Source organism: Bombina bombina, chromosome 4 (assembly GCF_027579735.1).
Source record: "Bombina bombina isolate aBomBom1 chromosome 4, aBomBom1.pri, whole genome shotgun sequence".
NCBI classification, from domain to species: domain Eukaryota; kingdom Metazoa; phylum Chordata; class Amphibia; order Anura; family Bombinatoridae; genus Bombina; species Bombina bombina.
Genome location: NC_069502.1, coordinates 1,215,447,791 through 1,215,467,352, shown reverse-complemented (window position 1 = coordinate 1,215,467,352; position 19,562 = coordinate 1,215,447,791).

The window sequence follows — 19,562 nt, the reverse complement described above, 5'->3', positions numbered from 1 at the left end:
GTGCAGTCTGGGACTCCCTGAAAGCTCAGGGCTTATGGTCTCGGGAAGAAGCTCTTCTCCCGATAAACATTCTGGAACTGAGGGCGATAGTCAACGCGCTTCAGGCATGGCCTCAGCTAGCCGCAGCCAAATTCATCAGATTTCAGTCGGACAACATCACGACTGTAGCTTACGTCAATCATCAAGGGGGAACAAGGAGTTCCCTAGCAATGACGGAAGTAACCAAAATAATCAGGTGGGTGGAGGATCACTCCTGCCATCTCTCAGCAATTCACATCCCAGGAGTAGACAACTGGGAGGCGGATTTTCTAAGTCGTCAGACTTTTCACCCGGGGGAGTGGGAACTCCACCCGGAGGTATTTGCCCAGCTGACTCAGCTATGGGGCACTCCAGAATTGGATCTGAGGGCGTACCGTCAGAACACCAAACTTCCTCTTTACGGGTCCAGATCCCGGGATCCCCAGGCGGTGCTGATAGATGCTCTAGCAGCGCCTTGGTCCTTTAATCTGGCCTATGTTTTTCCACCGTTTCCTCTCCTCCCTCGTCTGGTTGCCAGAATCAAGCAGGAGAGGGCTTCGGTGATTCTAATAGCGCCTGCGTGGCCACGCAGGACCTGGTATGCAGACCTAGTGGACATGTCATTTGTCCCACCATGGACACTACCAATGAGGCAGGACCTTCTAATACAAGGTCCTGCGTCTGACTGCTTGTAGATTAAACGCTTAATTCTATCAAAGCGTGGTTTCTCTGAGTCGTTTATTGATACCCTGATTCAGGCCAGAAAGCCTGTCACCAGGAAAATCTACCATAAGATTTGGCGAAAATATCTTTTTTGGTGTGAATCCAAGGGTTACTCATGGAGTAAGGTTAGGATTCCCAGGATATTGTCCTTTCTCCAAGAAGGATTGGAGAAAGGATTATCAGCTAGTTCCTTAAAAGGACAGATATCTGCTTTGTCTATTCTTTTACACAAACGTCTGGCAGAGGTACCAGACGTTCAAGCGTTTAGTCAGGCTTTAGTCAGAATCAAGCCTGTTTATAGACCTGTGGCTCCGCCATGGAGTCTGAATTTAGTTCTTTCAGTTCTGCAAGGGGTTCCGTTTGAACCTTTACATTCCATAGATATTAAGCTTTTATCTTGGAAAGTTTTGTTTTTGGTAGCTATCTCTTCTGCTCGATGAGTTTCAGAGTTATCTGCTTTAAAGTTCTATTTACAAGCAACTAAGGATTTCAGACAAACACCTTCATTGTTTGTTATCTATTCTGGTAAGAGGAGAGGTCAGAAGGCGACTGCTACCTCTCTTTCCTTTTGGCTGAAAAGCATCATCCGTTTGGCCTATGAGACTGCTGGCCAGCAGCCTCCCGAAACAATTACTGCTCATTCTACCAGAGCAGTGGCTTCCACATGGGCTTTTAAAAATGAGGCTTCTGTTGAACAGATTTGTAAGGCAGCGACTTGGTCTTGCTGCATACTTTTTCCAAATTTTCCAAATTCGATACTTTTGCTTCTTTGGAGGATATTTTTGGGAGAAAGGTTTTACAAGCAGTTGTGCCTTCCGTTTAAGGTACCTGTCTTGTTCCCTCCCTTCATCCGTGTCCTAAAGCTTTGGTATTGGTATCCCACAAGTAAAGGATGAATCAGTGGACTCGATACATCGTACAAGAGAAAACAGAATTTATGCTTACCTGATAAATTACTTTCTCTTGTGATGTATCGAGTCCACGGCCCGCCCTGGCTATTAAGTCAGGTAGCTTTTTTGTTTAAACTACAGTCACCACTGCACCCTATGGTTTCTCCTTTTTCTTCCTAACCTTCGGTCGAATGACTGGGGGGTGGAGATGGAGGGGGAGCTATATGGAGAGCTCTGCTGTGTGCTCTCTTTGCCACTTCCTGTTGGGAAGGAGAATATCCCACAAGTAAAGGATGAATCCGTGGACTCGATACATCACAAGAGAAAGTAATTTATCAGGTAAGCATAAATTCTGTTTTTTCTCAGGGGGAAATCGTCAGTCTATTGCTTCCCAAAAGGAGTGGAGACATCTTATTTTCTGCCCTGATGTTGATGATTTTAGCAAACATTATCTAAGATCCATGATGGTTCCCACAACGCAGCTGAAGGTAGTGTAAGATAAATCTTCAGTGTGGAGACCGGTGTCTTGCTACAAGCAGCTTTGAGGTATGTTTAGTCTTTTGTTTCTGGGGAGACTTTATGCATCAGAACAGGCTGACATTTGTCCCTATAAGGGGAGGGGTAAGCAGTATACACTATATGAAGGATTTGGTGTACCTGGAATCCCTATATTCTGATTGCCAAAGTATGTAAAAAAAAAATTGACTCATGCAAGGGCTGGACGCTGGGAGCTGCAGTTGTCTTGTTGGCTTAAGGGCTGTTAAATCTGATCTGAGGGAAGTGTACAGTGTTACAATGTTTCTCGGTGTATACAGAGGGCACATGGCACATGTTGGTGTATACTTGCGACCCATGCGGGTCTTATTCAGTTTAGAGTTAAGCCCATGGTGGGCGGGGCCTATTTTTGCGCACTCAGGACACACACTTTCATCCGGATCGCATAAGAGGCAGCATCCGGGGCTCCGGTGGGGCCTAAATTGTATCGGCCTTAGAAGGGTTTTTAAGGCTATCTGACAACAGCTGTGTATTCCGGGGGCAGGTAGGCGCCACAGCAGAGCTGTGGCGTGGTGCAGGGGCAAAACTACGTTAATAAATAAATAACTGTTAAAAATCAATATTTTATTGTGTATTTTATATCTCAGCAAGTGGATGCAATACTGCTAGAGTAATTTGGGCACAGTAAATTAATTTTATTGCCACAAACACGTTTTTTTGAACATATCAGAAAAATAGTTGCGCTTTTAAAATTTAAAGGCACAGTACAGTTTTTCTTACATTATCATTTTTACCTATAATTTTAACTCAGAGCTCAATATTTAAGCAAGAACGACTATTGTTATTATAGCTAGTCTGTTTAACATGTCTGACACTAAGGAGGAAACTCCTTGTTCTATGTGTTTAGATGCCACTGTGGAACCCCCTCTGTATTTTTTTTGTACTGAGAGGGCCTTACAATGTAAAGCACAGATTTTATATAAAGAAAATGTGTCTAAAGATGATTCTCAGTCTGAGGAGAATCAGGGTATACCGCTAACTTCTCCCCAAGCATCACAACCTTTAACGTCCTCCCAAGTGATGCCTGGATCTTCAACTGCGTCTAATTCCTTTACTCTGCAGGATATGGCTGCAGTTATGTCAACTACCCTTACAGAGGTATTATCTTAGTTGCCAGTGTTACAGGGTAAACGCAGTAGGACAGAAGTCAATGTGAATACTGGGTCCTCTGATGCTTTATTAGCTATTTCCGATGTATCCTCACAGGGATCTGATTTGGGGGTCAGGGAACTTCTGTCTGAAGGGGAACTTTCCGATTCGGGAAGTGCGTTACCTCAGACAGACTCAAACGTCATGTCCTTTAGATTTAAGCTTGAACACCTCCGCCTGTTACTTCGGGAGGTTTTAGCAACTCTGGATGACTGTGACTCGATTGTGGTACCACCAGAGAAATTGTGTAAAATGGACAAATACTTAGAGGTACCTGCTTACACTGATGTTTTTCAGGTTCCTAAGAGAATCTCTGAGATTATTAAGAGGGAATGGGACAGACCGGGTATTCTGTTCTCACCCTCTCCTAATTTCAAGAAGATCTATCCCATCTCTGACACTGTTCGGGTCTCGTGGCAAACAGTCTCTAAGGTGGAAGGAGCTATATCTACCCTGGCAAAGCGTACAACTATTCCTATTGAGGACAGTTGTGCTTTTAAAGACCCTATGGATAAGAAATTGGAGGGTCTTCTAAAGAAATTGTTTATTCATCAGGGTTTCCTCTTACAACCAACGGTCTGCATTTTTGTTCCTTTCGGAACTTTAAAGGAGTCACCTCTTCTTCCTCATCTTCCGCCAAGCAGGAAGGGAATTTTGCTCAGGCCAAGTCCGTCTGGAGACCCAAGAAGCCTGCTGCTGCTTCCAAAACAGCGTGAAGGGGCGGCCCCCGATTCGGGACCGGATCTCGTAGGGGGCAGACTCTCTCTCTTTGCCCAGGCTTGGGTAAGAAATGTTCAGGATCCTTGGACACTGGAGATCGTGTCCCAAGGGTATCAGCTGGAATTCAAAAGTTCTCTCCCAAGGGGGAGGTTTCTTCTTTCACGATTGTCTGCAGACCAGACAAAAAGAGAGGCGTTCTTACGTTGTGTAAAAGACCTCTCTACTGTGGGAGTAATTCGTCCCGTTCCAAGACTGGAACAGGGACAGAGGTTTTACTCAAATCTTTTTGTGGTTCCCAAAAAAGAGGGCACGTTTCTACTCATTTTAGATCTAAAGAGTCTAAACAAGAGTCCCATCCTTCAAAATGGAGACTATTCAAACAATTCTGCCATTGATCCAGGAGGGTCAATATATGACTACCATGGACTTAAAGGATGCATACCTTCATATTCCTATCCACAAGGATCATCATCAGTTCCTAAGGTTTGCCTTCCTGGACAAACATTTTCAGTTTGTGGCTCTTCCCTTCGGGTTGGCCACAGCACCCAGGATCTTCACGAAGGTTCTAGGGTCCCTTCTGGCAGTTCTCAGGCCACGGGGTATTGCAGTGGCGCCTTATCTGGACAATATTCTGATCCAGGCGTTGTCTTAATATCTGACAAAGTCTCATACAGACATGATTCTGTCCTTTCTGAGGACTCATGGGTGGGAGGTGAATCTAGAAAAAAGTTAATTAATTCCACAAACCAAGGTTTCCTTCTTGGGAACTCTAATAGATTCCATATCCATGAAAATTTTACTGACAGAGGTCAGAAAGTTAAAGATTCTGAATACATGCCGAGCCCTTCAGTCCAATCCTCGGCCATCAGTGGCCCAGTGCATGGAGGTAATTGGATTGATGGTGGCAGCAATGGACATCATTCCGTTTGCTCGATTTCATCTCAGACCACTACAGCTGAGCATGCTCAGGCAGTGGAATGGAGATTATGCAAATCTGTCTCCTCAGATAGATCTGGAGACAAGAGTTTCTCTTCTTTGGTGGTTGTGGCCGGATCATCTGTCCCAAGGGACGTGCTTCCGCAGACCTTCATGGGTGATAGTGACAACGGACGCCAGTCTTCTAGGCTGGGGTGTAGTCTGTAATTCCCTGAAGGCTCAGGGTGTGTGGACTCAGCCAGAGTCTCTTCTTCCAATCGATATTCTGGAATTGAGAGCAATATTCAATGCGCTTCAGGCGTGGTCTCAGTTGGCTTCGGCCAAATTCATCCGCTTTCAGTTGGACAACATCACAACTGGGGCTTAGATCAATTATCAGGGAGGAACAAGGAGTTCCTTAGCAATGACAGAAGTATCCAAGATAATTTGGTGGGCGGAAGCTCACTCTTGTTATCTGTCAGCGATCTACATCCCAGGAGTGGACAACTGGGAAGCAGACTTTTTAAGCAGACAGACGTTTCATCCGGGGGAGTGGGAACTCCATCTGGAGGTCTTTGCCACTCTGATCCTCAGATGGGGGAGGCCGGAATTGGATCTGATGGCATCTCGTCAGAATGCCAAGCTCCCGAGATACGGATCCAGATCAAGGGATCCTCAGGCCAAACTGATAGATGCCTTGGCAGTGCCTTGGTCGTTCAACCTAGCTTATGTGTTTCCACCGTTTGCTCTCCTTCCCCGGGTGATTGCTCGGATCAAACAGGAGAGGGCTTCAGTAATTCTAATCGCGCCTGCGTGGCCTCGCAGGACTTGGTATGCCGATCTAGTGGACATGTCCTCTCTGCCGCCGTGGAAGCATCCATTGAGGCAGGACCTTCTCATTCAGGGACCTTTTCAACACCCCAATCTAGTTTATCTGCAGCTAACTGCTTGGAGATTGAACGCTTGATTTTTTCTAAGCGGGGGTTCTCTGATTCGGTCATTGATACTTTGATTCAGGCATGTAAACCTGTTACTAGAAAGATCTACCATAAGATATGGCGCAAATATCTTTATTGGTGCGAATCCAAGGGCTACTCATGGAGTAGAGTTAGGATTCTCAGAATTCTGTCTTTTCTCCAATTAGGATTGGAGAAAGGGTTATCAGCAAGTTCCTTAAAGGGACAAATATCTGCTTTGTCCATTTTACTACACAAACATTTGGCAGAGGTTCCAGACGTTCAGTCTTTTTGTCAGGCTCTGACCAGAATCAAGCCTGTGTTTAGACCAATTGCTCCACCCTGGAGTTTGAATTTAGTTCTTAACGTTCTTCAAGGGGTTCTGTTTGAACCCATGCATTCCATAGATATTAAGTTGTTATCTTGGAAAGTTTTGTTTTTGGTTGCTATTTCTTCTGCTCGTAAAGTTTCGGAGCTTTCAGCGTTGCAATGTGACTCGCCTTATCTTATCTTCCATTCTGATAAGGTGGTTTTACGTACCAAACCTGGTTTCCTTCCTAAGGTTGTTTCAAATAAGAATATTAATCAGGAAATTGTTGTTCCTTCTCTATGTCCTAATCCTTCTTCTAAGAAGGAGCGTCTGTTGCATAACTTGGACGTGGTCTGTGCCCTGAAGTTTTACTTACAGGCGACTAAGGATTTTCGTCAATCATCTTCATTATTTGTTGTTTTTTCTGGAAAGCGTAGGGGCCAGAAAGCTACGGCTACCTCTCTTTCTTTTTGGCTGAAGAGTATCATCCGTCTGGCATATGAGATTGCTGGACAGCAGCCTCCTGAACGAATTACGGCTCATTCCACTAGGGCTGTGGCTTCCTCATGGGCATTTAAAAACGATGCTACTGTTGAACAGATTTGCAAGGCTGCAACTTGGTCGTCTCTTCATACTTTTTCAAAATTTTACAAATTTGATACTTTTGCTTCTTCTGAGGCTGGTTTTGGGAGAAAGGTTCTTCAAGCAGTGGTGCCTTCCGTTTAGGTTCCTGTCTTGTCCCTCCCATTTCATCCGTGTCCTGTTGCTTTGGTATTGTATCCCACAAGTAAGGATGAAATCCGTGGACTCGTCATATCTTGTAGAAGAAAAGGAAATTTATGCTTACATAATAAATTTATTTCTTCTACGATATGACGAGTCCACGGCCCTCCCTGTCATTTTTTAAGACAGGTATATATTATATGTTTGTAAACTTTAGTCACTTCTGCACCTTTGGCTTTTCCTTTCTCTTCCTAACTTCGGTCGAATGACTACATTCTGCTGTAGTGCTCTTTGCCACTTCCTGTTAGCAGGAGGATAAATCCCACAAGTAAGGATGAAATCCGTGGACTCGTCATATCGTAGAAGAAATAAATGTATCAGATAAGCATGAATTTCCTTTTTTATATAAAGTTAGGGGGTTGTTAGGCTTAGGGGTTAATAGCTTAATTTAGTTTTTGGCGATGTGGGGGGCTGAGGGTTTAGGGATTAATAGGTTTAGTTAGTGGTGGTGATGTGGGAGACCAGGGGTTTAGGGGTTAATACGTTTATTTAGTGACGACGGTGTTGGGCAGCGGTGGAATAGGGGTCAATACATTTTATGTAGGTTGCAGCTATTTGGTGCGGCAGGTTAGGGGTGTTTAAACTCAGGGTTTATGTTACGTGTAAACGTTACTTGTTTTCTACCATAGAAATCAATGGGTTATATTTATTTGTCTTGAACATAAACTTTCGCTGCTTGCAGACTCCCATTGATTTCTATGACTTCCGCGGCCTCCAGGGTGGCAGATTGAAAACCAGGTACGTACCGGTTAAAAGTTTGATAACTGGGAAAAAGTGTCAGATAGAGCCAAATGTGTATTCGGAACATATGTAATGACGTAAGCATCAATCTGCGTCGGCTTGAGACCGGCGGATCGTATGTTACGTCACAAATTGCAAAATTTGCCGGTCTTGTGGCTTTGATAACTAGGTCGGATCAATCTTGTAACAATTACGATGCAGAATTCCGGTGTATTTGCGGATGACACTTTGATAGATAGGCCTCATGGTGCAAAGTTTAAAAAAATGCATTACTGTAAAATGAAAAATCTGCATCTACTGTATTCTATAGTTTATTAATATTCTGCACACAAACTCTTGTTCCTAAAAAGTAAGAAATGCCAAAAGTTAAAAAAAGGTTTCTTTAAATCAAAATTCAAAACATAATATAGTTGTTACAAACTGCTGTTTGTAACTGGCCCTTTAAATGGAAAATTGCCCTGCTTCCCTGGATTTTGGAGAAGCCTATTTGCCAGCCTCCTTCCACATGACTATGGCCCCTGGAAGATTGTGCCCCTGAGGACATATTGACTTTTGTTGGGTGTGTGTGGCCCTTTAAGAACCATCTGGGGACATATTGTGACTTTGATGAACAATGCCCCTTTAAGACTATGTCCCCAGACCTGTGAAATGACTTGTCCCTGGCTTTCTCCCACTTGGTTCAGTTTCATTGTGTGCCATTAAGAGTTAATTTTGTTCAATTCTAAATACAAGTTTGCTGGGATCAGCTCTAATTAGGTTTAGTGACTTTCCCATTGTCTAATCAGACTAGTATTGATAAGGTGGACTGCATTGTTTTCTTGTGTGTAATGTTATCTGCTGTTGTGGCCTGTCAAAGGGAGTGTCTCTATCTAATATCAAATGGGTGATGGGGGATTTTATGCCTCCCCCTGAGAGTGTCCTGTTTGCATGTAACCTCAATAAAAAGCAGGCTGTGTGCTCCAGCACAACAGACCTATGTTGACCCTCTAACTTGAAGCTTTGACTCATGTTTGTAGGATACAGCTTATAATCACTACAGGGATTGCTATGCTCTTCATACTCCCTTAGCTACAGGGATTGCTACAGAAGGAAGAGGTTCGCCTACTGGAGCCTGGTCGTAGGTCCAGGGCGCAGAGCAGACGGCGAGATACCAGCCCAGCAGCGGTGGTTCATATAGTCTGCATTACTGATGGTGGCTACGCAGTAGTTATAGTGTCCACGGTGCTGCTGCTCCTTTGGTGAGCGCTAGGAGCATCCTTTTCTACGGTCCAACTTCCAGCCAGCCTGGAGGCAACCGTAACATTTGGCGGCAGCGGTGGGATTGGCGTCCTAGCGCAAGGAGCAGCACCACAACAGCACTGGTATCGTAGGAAAGTTATTGAGGGCAACGCTAGCCACTGCGCAGCGTCCCTACCTACAGCAGCATGGAGCTGACAAGATACTGGTCAGAACCCTGTGAAGAGCACCTCAACCTGATCCGTCGCTATGAGGGCGCTGATTTCGTTCCAGAGGTAAAGAGGCGGCTAGTCCGATATGGTCCAGACCCTGCACAGGAGGTAGTCAGTCGCCTCATCCGGGAATTGGCTACTGAGAACGAAGCGGCACGAGCCTTCGAGCGCCAACTGTGGAGTTTGAGGGTATGGACACCTAGTCTCTCTCCCCAGCCGCAGCATGTTCCACAGGGAGAGGAGAGCAGCGACCTCCCTCCCCAGCGGCAGTATACTGTGCAGAGGGAAGAGACAACCGGTCTCCTTCCCCAACCCCAACCAGAGATACCAGAGGCAGCAGGCCTCATAGACTGGTCCTGGGAGGACCCCCAGCAGGCAGGTGGAGATGGGACCGCAGTCTCTCTACCGGCCCTACAGGGATGCTGGGCAGGCGGCCCAGATCCCCAGCGACAGACCCAGCTACAGGGAGGGGAGAGCATCGACCTCCCTCCCCAGCCAGAGTGTGCCTTCCAGGGAGAGGAGACAACCGGTCTCTCTCCCCAGCCGCAGCATGTTCCACAGGAAGCGGAGAGCATCGACCTCCCTTCCCAACGGCCGCCGGAGTATCAGGAGGAGGAGGTAAGCCAATCTCCCCCTCCCCAGCTAACTCCTAACTTGGGCCCAGGGTTAACAGTGGAGATGTTGGCCCCCACTGACCCCCACGTTCCCTTTGCCACCGGGCAGGACTATGCCCCAATTCCCCCAGCAGAAGAGCTGGCATCAGGACAGAGCGCTGCTGGCCTCTGCCCTACAGACCCCCTTGTTACAGGACTGGCCTGCAAACCCCTCACCCCAGCAGAAGCGCTGGCACCAGGGCAGAGTGCCGCTGGCCTCTGCCCCCCAAGTACCATCAGCTATTTGCCCAGCTGCGCCAGGAAGGCAGAGGATGCTACACTTTCATCCTATAACCTGGAACTTACAGGCCAGTGCTACTTGTTGTGGGGGGGCTGCTTTGCTGCTAGTGTTTATTTGTGGGTGGGTTGCGAGACTAACTTAGGCACTGACCGACAGAAGGTCAGGTGCCTGGTTAGTCTCCCTCCAAAAGGGGAGATATGTTACAAACTGCTGTTTGTAACTGGCCCTTTAAATGGAAAATTGCCCTGCTTCCCTGGATTTTGGAGAAGCCTATTTGCCAGCCTCCTTCCACATGACTATGGCCCCTGGAAGATTGTGCCCCTGAGGACATATTGACTTTTGTTGGGTGTGTGTGGCCCTTTAAGAACCATCTGGGGACATATTGTGACTTTGATGAACAATGCCCCTTTAAGACTATGTCCCCAGACCTGTGAAATGACTTGTCCCTGGCTTTCTCCCACTTGGTTCAGTTTCATTGTGTGCCATTAAGAGTTAATTTTGTTCAATTCTAAATACAAGTTTGCTGGGATCAGCTCTAATTAGGTTTAGTGACTTTCCCATTGTCTAATCAGACTAGTATTGATAAGGTGGACTGCATTGTTTTCTTGTGTGTAATGTTATCTGCTGTTGTGGCCTGTCAAAGGGAGTGTCTCTATCTAATATCAAATGGGTGATGGGGGATTTTATGCCTCCCCCTGAGAGTGTCCTGTTTGCATGTAACCTCAATAAAAAGCAGGCTGTGTGCTCCAGCACAACAGACCTATGTTGACCCTCTAACTTGAAGCTTTGACTCATGTTTGTAGGATACAGCTTATAATCACTACAGGGATTGCTATGCTCTTCATACTCCCTTAGCTACAGGGATTGCTACAGAAGGAAGAGGTTCGCCTACTGGAGCCTGGTCGTAGGTCCAGGGCGCAGAGCAGACGGCGAGATACCAGCCCAGCAGCGGTGGTTCATATAGTCTGCATTACTGATGGTGGCTACGCAGTAGTTATAGTGTCCACGGTGCTGCTGCTCCTTTGGTGAGTGCTAGGAGCATCCTTTTCTACGGTCCAACTTCCAGCCAGCCTGGAGGCAACCGTAACAATAGTATTTTACAGTGTATTACATACATATACAGTAACCAACTATATACACATTTACAATATACCCACAATCCCCTAGCTCATATAGGTTTGTTTTTATGTTTTTTCCTTTTGGTGTCCGTTATTAACAATGGTGATCACATACAAAGCGAACATATAGGTGTTCCATGCGATTTTTATGGGTGTTCCATAGTAGTAACCAGAATTTGTATCACTTTCTGAGATTTTTTAATGAAAAATGTTTTGCAGGTCATTTTGCAATTGAGTTTTAAATTAGGCAGTTACACTAGAGCAATGACTAAATTACAATGTTTTAGTTATTTGGAGAATAAAGAATTTTTAAAATTTTATAATATAGTGCAAAAGCTGAAAATTGCATTGCAAATTAGCTGCAGAGAAAATAATTACATTTCAAGTATTTAAAATGTCTCTTGAATAAATGTGTTTCCTTTGCTCTTGGTCTAACATCATATAATTAGAAGATAAAGTAATATAAAAGGTGCATTGCTAACAAGACCATCTTGCATTCAGTAGGCACAGTTTTGCAGACAGGGAGAGATTAGGAGGTGGGGTTGAGAAATTCCAATCAATATGCTGCCCCATATTTGACTGTTTGCTTCAAAAAGCATGTCACTCTGGTTGCACTGAAAACTAACAGTGCAGCCAGAGCATAGCGCTGTTTGAAAAGAACAGCCTGATGTTGAACAGTACAGCAAAGTTAAAGCCCTAACAGTTCATGCATGTGTCCAGTTCTTTCTCTAGACATGCTGCATTTTCTGCAATGACATCTTAGATCACAGCATGTTCTGCCTTGGGGCACACACTGACTAGAAAATTCATCCTTAGTACAGCGTCCCAGTACAGGTTTTGTGAAATGAAATGACTGCAGCTTATAGACATTATTTGAGTTAGAGATTAGTGCCGTTCTCACTGACAGATGGCCAGCATGTATTGTGTGGCTCAAGCAAACATCCCCAATGTCAGCAATACTGACATCCATCTTGTCGTTGTCAGAGCAGATTTTAGCTTTCTTCCTGGGGATGGCATTTTTGTCCTCTGAAAGGGTTTACATGATGTGTGTGTAATTTACTAAGTGACACAATACATTAAAAACATTTAACGCCTACGGTTTTGTATAGAATAGATTTAGCAAGAATTTTTTTTTTTTTTGCAAATTTGTTATTTACTTGAAACTTTAACTCTAAAATTTTAAACCAAGAGGCTCCGGACATCTTTGAGATCTCTGCACCATCTGTAATATATCATAAACAATTGTTTTGGGTTTAAAATTTACATTCTTCTTACAAGTCGTGTTTAGTGCATCGCCATATGCTGCTTCTGTGAGAAAAAAAAAGCCTCATTAAAAAATCAAACTTGACTGATGTAGGACCATAAAATTCCCGTCTCAGAATGTATCCACTTTTTTCACAGAAACTCTAGAGGATCTTTTGCACATCAATTCTGTTTTAAGCTTTTCCAACGGAATACAATCTGCCACTGTAAATCACTTTGGTGCGCTGTTCTATTAGATATGAAACTAATACTCACTAATTAGCTTATTCCTTAGAATACTATTATACACTGTTACACAGAATATAACACTATTTTAAAGCTCAAGCAGTCAAGTGAATCTGTGAGTAAAGTGTTCAGTTCAATTGTCTATGTCTATATTATATTGACATAATCACAATAATATTTGCTTCACACTTGTTTTATCAAGTAGGATATACAATTTCTGCACCATCAGATATTACAGTAAATATGTTGGGAAGCCGTTTATTAGTAAACAACAAATATATCCATTTATTTTTGTTAATCAGCATAATTATGTCTCAAATCACTATTTAAATGATCTAGTTTTGCTATGCATATATACTGAAAGAAACAGACTTGTCTAACTGGAATAATGCACGTATAGAAAATAACACACATTTACTTTTTTTATTTTTGTATTTCTTTGTTTTTTACATTTTCACCTTTTATTGAAACACTTGGTACTCATACAATAAATGACAAATATAGGCCTCTATTGATCATAGTCTGGCAGATCTGATCCGACAGTGCGGATCAGGTCCGCCAGACCTCGCTGAATACGGCGAGCAATACGCTCGCCGTATTCAGCATTGCACCAGCAGCTCACAAGAGCTACTTGTGCAACGCCGCCCCCTGCAGACTCGCGGCCAATGGGCCGCCAGCAGGGGGTGTCAATCAACCTTATGGTACTCGATCGGGTTGAATTGCAGCGATGTCTGTCCGCCTTCTCAGAGCAGGCGGACAGGTTATGAAGCAGCGGTCTTTGTGACCGCTGCTCCATAACTGCTGTTTCTGGCGAGCCTGCTTGAGCTTGCTAGATAGGCCCCATAGAGTACATACTACATAAATACACTACTATGGGAAATGCTCCAGACCTATGTACATAAGTACAAGAGGGTCATCTACGTATAATGAAACACATCATGTACCTGGTATCTTCATCTCTGCATAGTGGAGAGTACAGTTCTTTAGTTTTCTATAAGTATAACTGAGGGATTGAAAAACATTGATGAAAATGAAAGCAATTCAGAAAAATCACACTTTTTTTTATTCCATGTAGCAAATTCAACCTAAGTCACTAAAGGGACACAAAACCCAAAAGTTTTCTTTCATGATTCAGATAGATGACATAGTTTTAAACAACTTTCCAATTTACTTCTATTATCTGATGTGCTTTATTCTCTTGGTATCCTTTGTTGAATGAGCAGTTATACACTACTGCTGATATGAGGCATATATGTGCAGCCACCAATCAGCAGCTTCTGAGCCTACATAGGTATACTTTTGACCAAAGGATACAAATAGAATGAAAAAAAATGGTTTCATGTCCCTTTAATACTAAAGCACACTCAGGTAGATTACGAGTTTTGCGTTATGGCTGTGCACAAATAGCGCATGGATAATGTTCATTGTGCATTCTTCATAACGTAGGTATTACAAGTCTGAAAATAACGTTGTTATGCATCGCGTTAACACAAATACCGCATTTATTTCACTTGTGTAATCACGGCTGCATAATGGATTCCCCCATAAAGATCAATGCAAACAGAAAAATAAACAGATTTTTCATCTCAATATCACGAGAACTACACATTACTCTGTCACATTACACATACAACTTAATGCACACAAATCATAAACATGTTAAACATGTTAAATTCACATACAATAATCGCTCACTCAACATAGCAGATTCGTATTCAACGATCACAATTATTTACTTCAAATACTACATAACATATACACAAAACGAGGATTCAAAAAAACCATACGGCTAGATTACCAGTCTTGAGTTATAAGTAAAAAAGCAGTGTTAAGCCTTATAACGCTGTTTTTTTACTACCGCTGGTATTACGAGTCTTGCAGATTTGGGGGCAGCGCACACTTTTTTGGCCTTACCACAAATCAACTTACGCAATTTGCGTATAGTCTATTTTCAATGGGACTTCCATAGCGTCGGTATTACAAGCTTGTCCTGGGAGGCCAAAAAGTGAGCGGTGCACCCTATACCGACAAAATTTGTAACGCATTCTAAAGTCAGTAGTTAGAAGTTTTCCACTACAACGCTGTAGCATAAAAATCATAACTAAAGTCCTAAAAAGTACACTAACACCCATAAACTAACTATTAACCCCTAAACCTAGGCCCTCCCGCATCGCAAATACTAAAATAAAAATATTAACTCCTAATCTGCCGCTACGGACATCACTGCCGCTATAATAAACATATTAACCGCACTCCCGCATCGCAAACACTAGTTAAATATTATTAACCCCTAATATGCCGCCCCTAACATCGCTTCCACCTACCTACATTTATTAACCCTAACACCCCCTAACTTAAATATAATTAAAATAAATCTAAATAAAACTTACTATTAATAACTAAATAATTCCTTTTTAAAACTAAATATTTACCTGTAAAATATACCCTTAACTACCTACAATATAACTAATAGTTACATTGTATCTAGCTTAGGTTTTATTTTTATTTTACAGGCAAGTTTGTATTTATTTTAACTAGGTAGGATAATTACTAAATAGTTATTAACTATTTACTAACTACCTAGCTAAAATAAATACAAATTGACCTGTAAAATAAAACCTAACCTGTCTTACACTAACACCTAACCTAACCCTACAATTAAATAAATTCCCTAAATTAAATACAATTAGCTAAATTACAAGATCTTTAAACTACTTACGCCTAATCTAATAGCCCTATCAAAATAAAAAAGCCCCCCAAAATAATAAACCCCCCTAGGCTAAACTAAACTACCAATAGCCCTTAAAAGGGCTTTTTGCGGGGCATTGCCCCAAAGAAATCAGCTCTTTTACCTGAAAAAAAAAATACAAACAACCCCCCCAACAGTAAAATCCACCACCCACACAACCAACCCCCAAATAAAACCCTAACTAAAAAAAACTAAGCTCCCCATTGCCCTGAAAAGGGCATTTGGATGGGCATTGCCCTTTAAAGGGCATTTAGCTCTATTGCAGCCGAAATCCTAACCTAAAAATAAAATCCACCCAATAAACCCTTAAAAAAACCTAACACTAACCCCTGAAGATCCACTTGCAGTTTTGAATATCCGACATCCATCCTCAACGAAGATGGAGCCGCTCCGCGTCGGATGGATGAAGATAGAAGATACCGTCTGGGTTAAGACTTCTGCCCGTCTGGAGGACCACTTCTGCTGGCTTGGATGAAGACTTCTCCGGGCTTCGTTGAGGACTTCTTGCCGCTTGGATGAAGACTTCTGCTGTTTAGTTTAGGTTAGGGTTTTTTTTTTTTTTGGGGGGGGCTTTTTTATTTTGATAGGGCTATTTGATTAGGTGTAATTAGTTTAAAGATCTTGTAATTAGTTTTTTATTTTCTGTAATTTAGTGGGTTTTTCTTTTTGTAATTTAGCTAATTGTATTTTACAGGTCAATTTGTATTTGTTTTAACTCGGTAGTTATTAAATAGTTAATAACTATTTAGTAACTATTCTACCTAGTTAAAATAAATACAAACTTGCCTGTAAAATAGAAATAAACCATAAGCTAGATACAATGTAACTATTAGTTATATTGTATCTAGCTTAGGGTTTATTTTACAGGTAAGTATTTAGTTTTAAATAGGAATTATTTAGTTATTATTAGTAAGTTTGATTTAGATTTATTTTAATTATATTTAAGTTAGGGGGTGTTAGGGTTAGACTTCGGTTTATGCGTTAATAAATTTAGTATTGTGGCGGTGACGTTGGGGGCGGCAGATTAGGGGTTAATAAATTAAGGTAGGTGGCGGCGATGTTAGGGGCGGCAGATTAGGGGTTAATAATATTTAAATAGTGTTTGCGATGCGGGAGTGCGGTGGTTTAGGGATTAATGTGTTTATTATAGTGGTGGCAATGTCCGGAGCGGCAGATTAGGGCTTAATAAGTATAATGTAGGTGTCGGTGATGTCAGGGGCGGCAGATTAGGGGTTAATAAGTGTAAGATTAGGGGTGTTTAGACTCGGGTTCATGTTAGGGTGTTTGGTGTAAACATAAAATGTGTTTCCCCATAGGAATCAATGGGGCTGCGTTACTGAGCTTTACGCTGCTTTATTGCAGGTGTTAGGCTTTTTCTCAGCTGGCTCTCCCCATTGATGTCTATGGGGAAATCGTGCACGAGCATATACAACCAGCTAACCACTGACTTAAGCAGCACTGGTATTGAAGTGCGATATGGAGCACAATTTTGCTCTACGCTCACTTCTTGCCTTTTAACGTCGGGTTTGTAAAAATAATAATACCAGCTCTGTAGGAAAGTAAGCGGTGACAATAATGTGCAAGTTAGCACCACATATTGCAAAACTCATAATCTAGCCGATAATTTGGATTTTGCAATACTAAATTATGATAATATTATGCAAACGATCACTATGACATCATCGCATTATACACATTCCCTAAAAACATATGTGGATTTAGAAACTCAATAAGCATTTACATAGGGTATATAAGCATGCTCTGAACATGGCTACCTTGACTGTATTGCTTTTTCGAGACAGGTACAGATCTAGGCGTGGGAGGTTAGAGATATTCAGAGATAGATAGATAGTGAGAGAGAGAGATAGTGAGAGATAAAGTGTGAGCGATCCCAGTCATTCTCTATGCCTTCAGTGCAAGGAGGAGGTGAAGTTTTAGTATCTGAAGATGATTGGATTTATTTCACTTTAATCAAGATTTTATTATTTTAAATGCCAGAGTAGGTTTACTCTGATCTTTTCTTCTACAAGATACGACGAGTCCACAGATTTCATCCTTACTTGTGGGATATTATCCTCCTGCTAACAGGAAGTGGAAGAGCTGTATATATAGCTCCTCCACCCCCAGTCATTCTCTTTGCCTGTGTTATACTAGGAAGAAGGTAAAGTGAGGTGTTAGTTTTATTCTCTTCAATCAAGAAGTTTTTTTTATTTTAAATGGTACCGGTGTGTACTATTTTCCTCAGGGGGTTATGGAAGAAGATTTCTGCCCTGAGGTTAATGATCTTAGCAGCTGTAACTAAGATCCACGTTGGTTCCCACAAGACTTCTGAAGGTAACACATGAGGCATCTTCAGTGTGGAGACCGGTTTCATGCTACAAGCAGCATTAAGGTATGTGCAGCCCTTTATTTCTGAAGAGACTTGATATATCAGAACTGGCTGGCATTTATTTCCCTGTAACGGAATGGGGTAAGCAGTAGACCTGTTATACAGAGGGGTGTTACTGGAGTCTCTCGTTTTTATTTTCTAAGTTGACATTATAAGGGCATTATATGACACTTTGGGAGAGGCAAATAACGGTTGATGGAGTTTTTTATTTTTGCAGATAACCAGTATGACTTGCTGGGATGTGTTTGGGGTGTTTAATGTTCCACTTAGCTTGTGTGTTAAACCGCTTCACCATGCAGTTGTTTTTGGGCCTACTCCGGCATCGGCCATAAGGGTCCGGGCTTGTTTTCGCGCGCTCCGATGCGCATTTCCTTCTGACTAAGAAGCAGCAAGCAGTAACTCCGGTTGCTCCTGGACAGTGTATCTCTGGTCTGGAGTGTTGGCAAGTCATTTCAAAATACCCTGGGGGCAGGTAAGCGCCACAGCAGAGGTGCAGGGGGTATTTTTTGTGTAAACTGACATTTTTCTGATCTAAGTTACTTTAGAGCCTTATTTCTCCCCTTACTTCTGGGGTGCAGTAATTTTTGGATAAACCAACAAGTTTAAGTTAATTTTTGAGACGAATTAACATTATTTAAGCAGTTTTTGAAAAATTGTTCACTTTTTATTTCTTAAAGGCGCAGTACACGTTTTTCAAAAATTTATTTAAAGCAATAAATAAAGTGTTTAAAAGACTTCTGTTTTTATTATTAGTCTGTTCAATATGTCTGACATTGAGGAATCTCATTGTTCTATGTGTTTAGAAGCTATTGTGGAACCCCCTCTTACATTGTGTACCTCTTGTACTGAAAGGGCCTTACATTGTAAAGACCATATTTTAGGTCAAGTGTGCCTAAGGATGATTCTCAGTCTGAAGAGAATCAGGATATGCCATCCAATTCTCCCCAAGTGTCACAACCTTTAACGCCCACACAAGCGATGCCAAGTACCTCTAGTGCGTCTAATTCCTTTACTCTGCAGGAGATTGCTGCAGTTATGTCAACTACCCTTACAGAGGTATTATCTAAATTACCAGTGTTGCAGGGTAAACGCAGTAGGTCAGGTATTAATGTGAATACTGAGTCCTCTGATGCTTTATTAGCTATTTCCGATGTACCCTCACAGTGTTCTGAGTTGGGGGTCATGGAATTGCTGTCTGAGGGGGAGCTTTCAGACTCAGGGAATGTGTTACCTCAGACAGATTCGGACGTTACGTCCTTTAAATTTAAGCTTTAACACCTCCACCTGTTACTTCGGGAGGTTTTGTGCAAAAAGGGGGGATTAAATAAACCAGCACTTAGAGTTAATATCCCTAGGCCTTTTTCTCCTGCTATCTACTTCCTAGATAGAATGGGGTTGTACAGAGAACCTTGTGCTCTTCAAGAGATTTCTAGATGACATCTTTATAATTTGGAGGGAAGAGGAGGCGAGTCTCATGGATTTTTTTGAATCCATGAATAACAATGATAGAGGGATTTCATTTACATATGAATTTAATACCAGACAAATCACGTTCCTTGACTTAGATATAATGATAGAATCTAATAATATCGAGACGAAAACCCATTGTGAAGAGGTTGACTCGAATAATTTTATACATGCCTCTAGCTGCCACCTCCCCAAATGGAAGGAGAGTATACCAATCAGTCAGAGTTTGAGGATCCTCAGAGTTTGAGG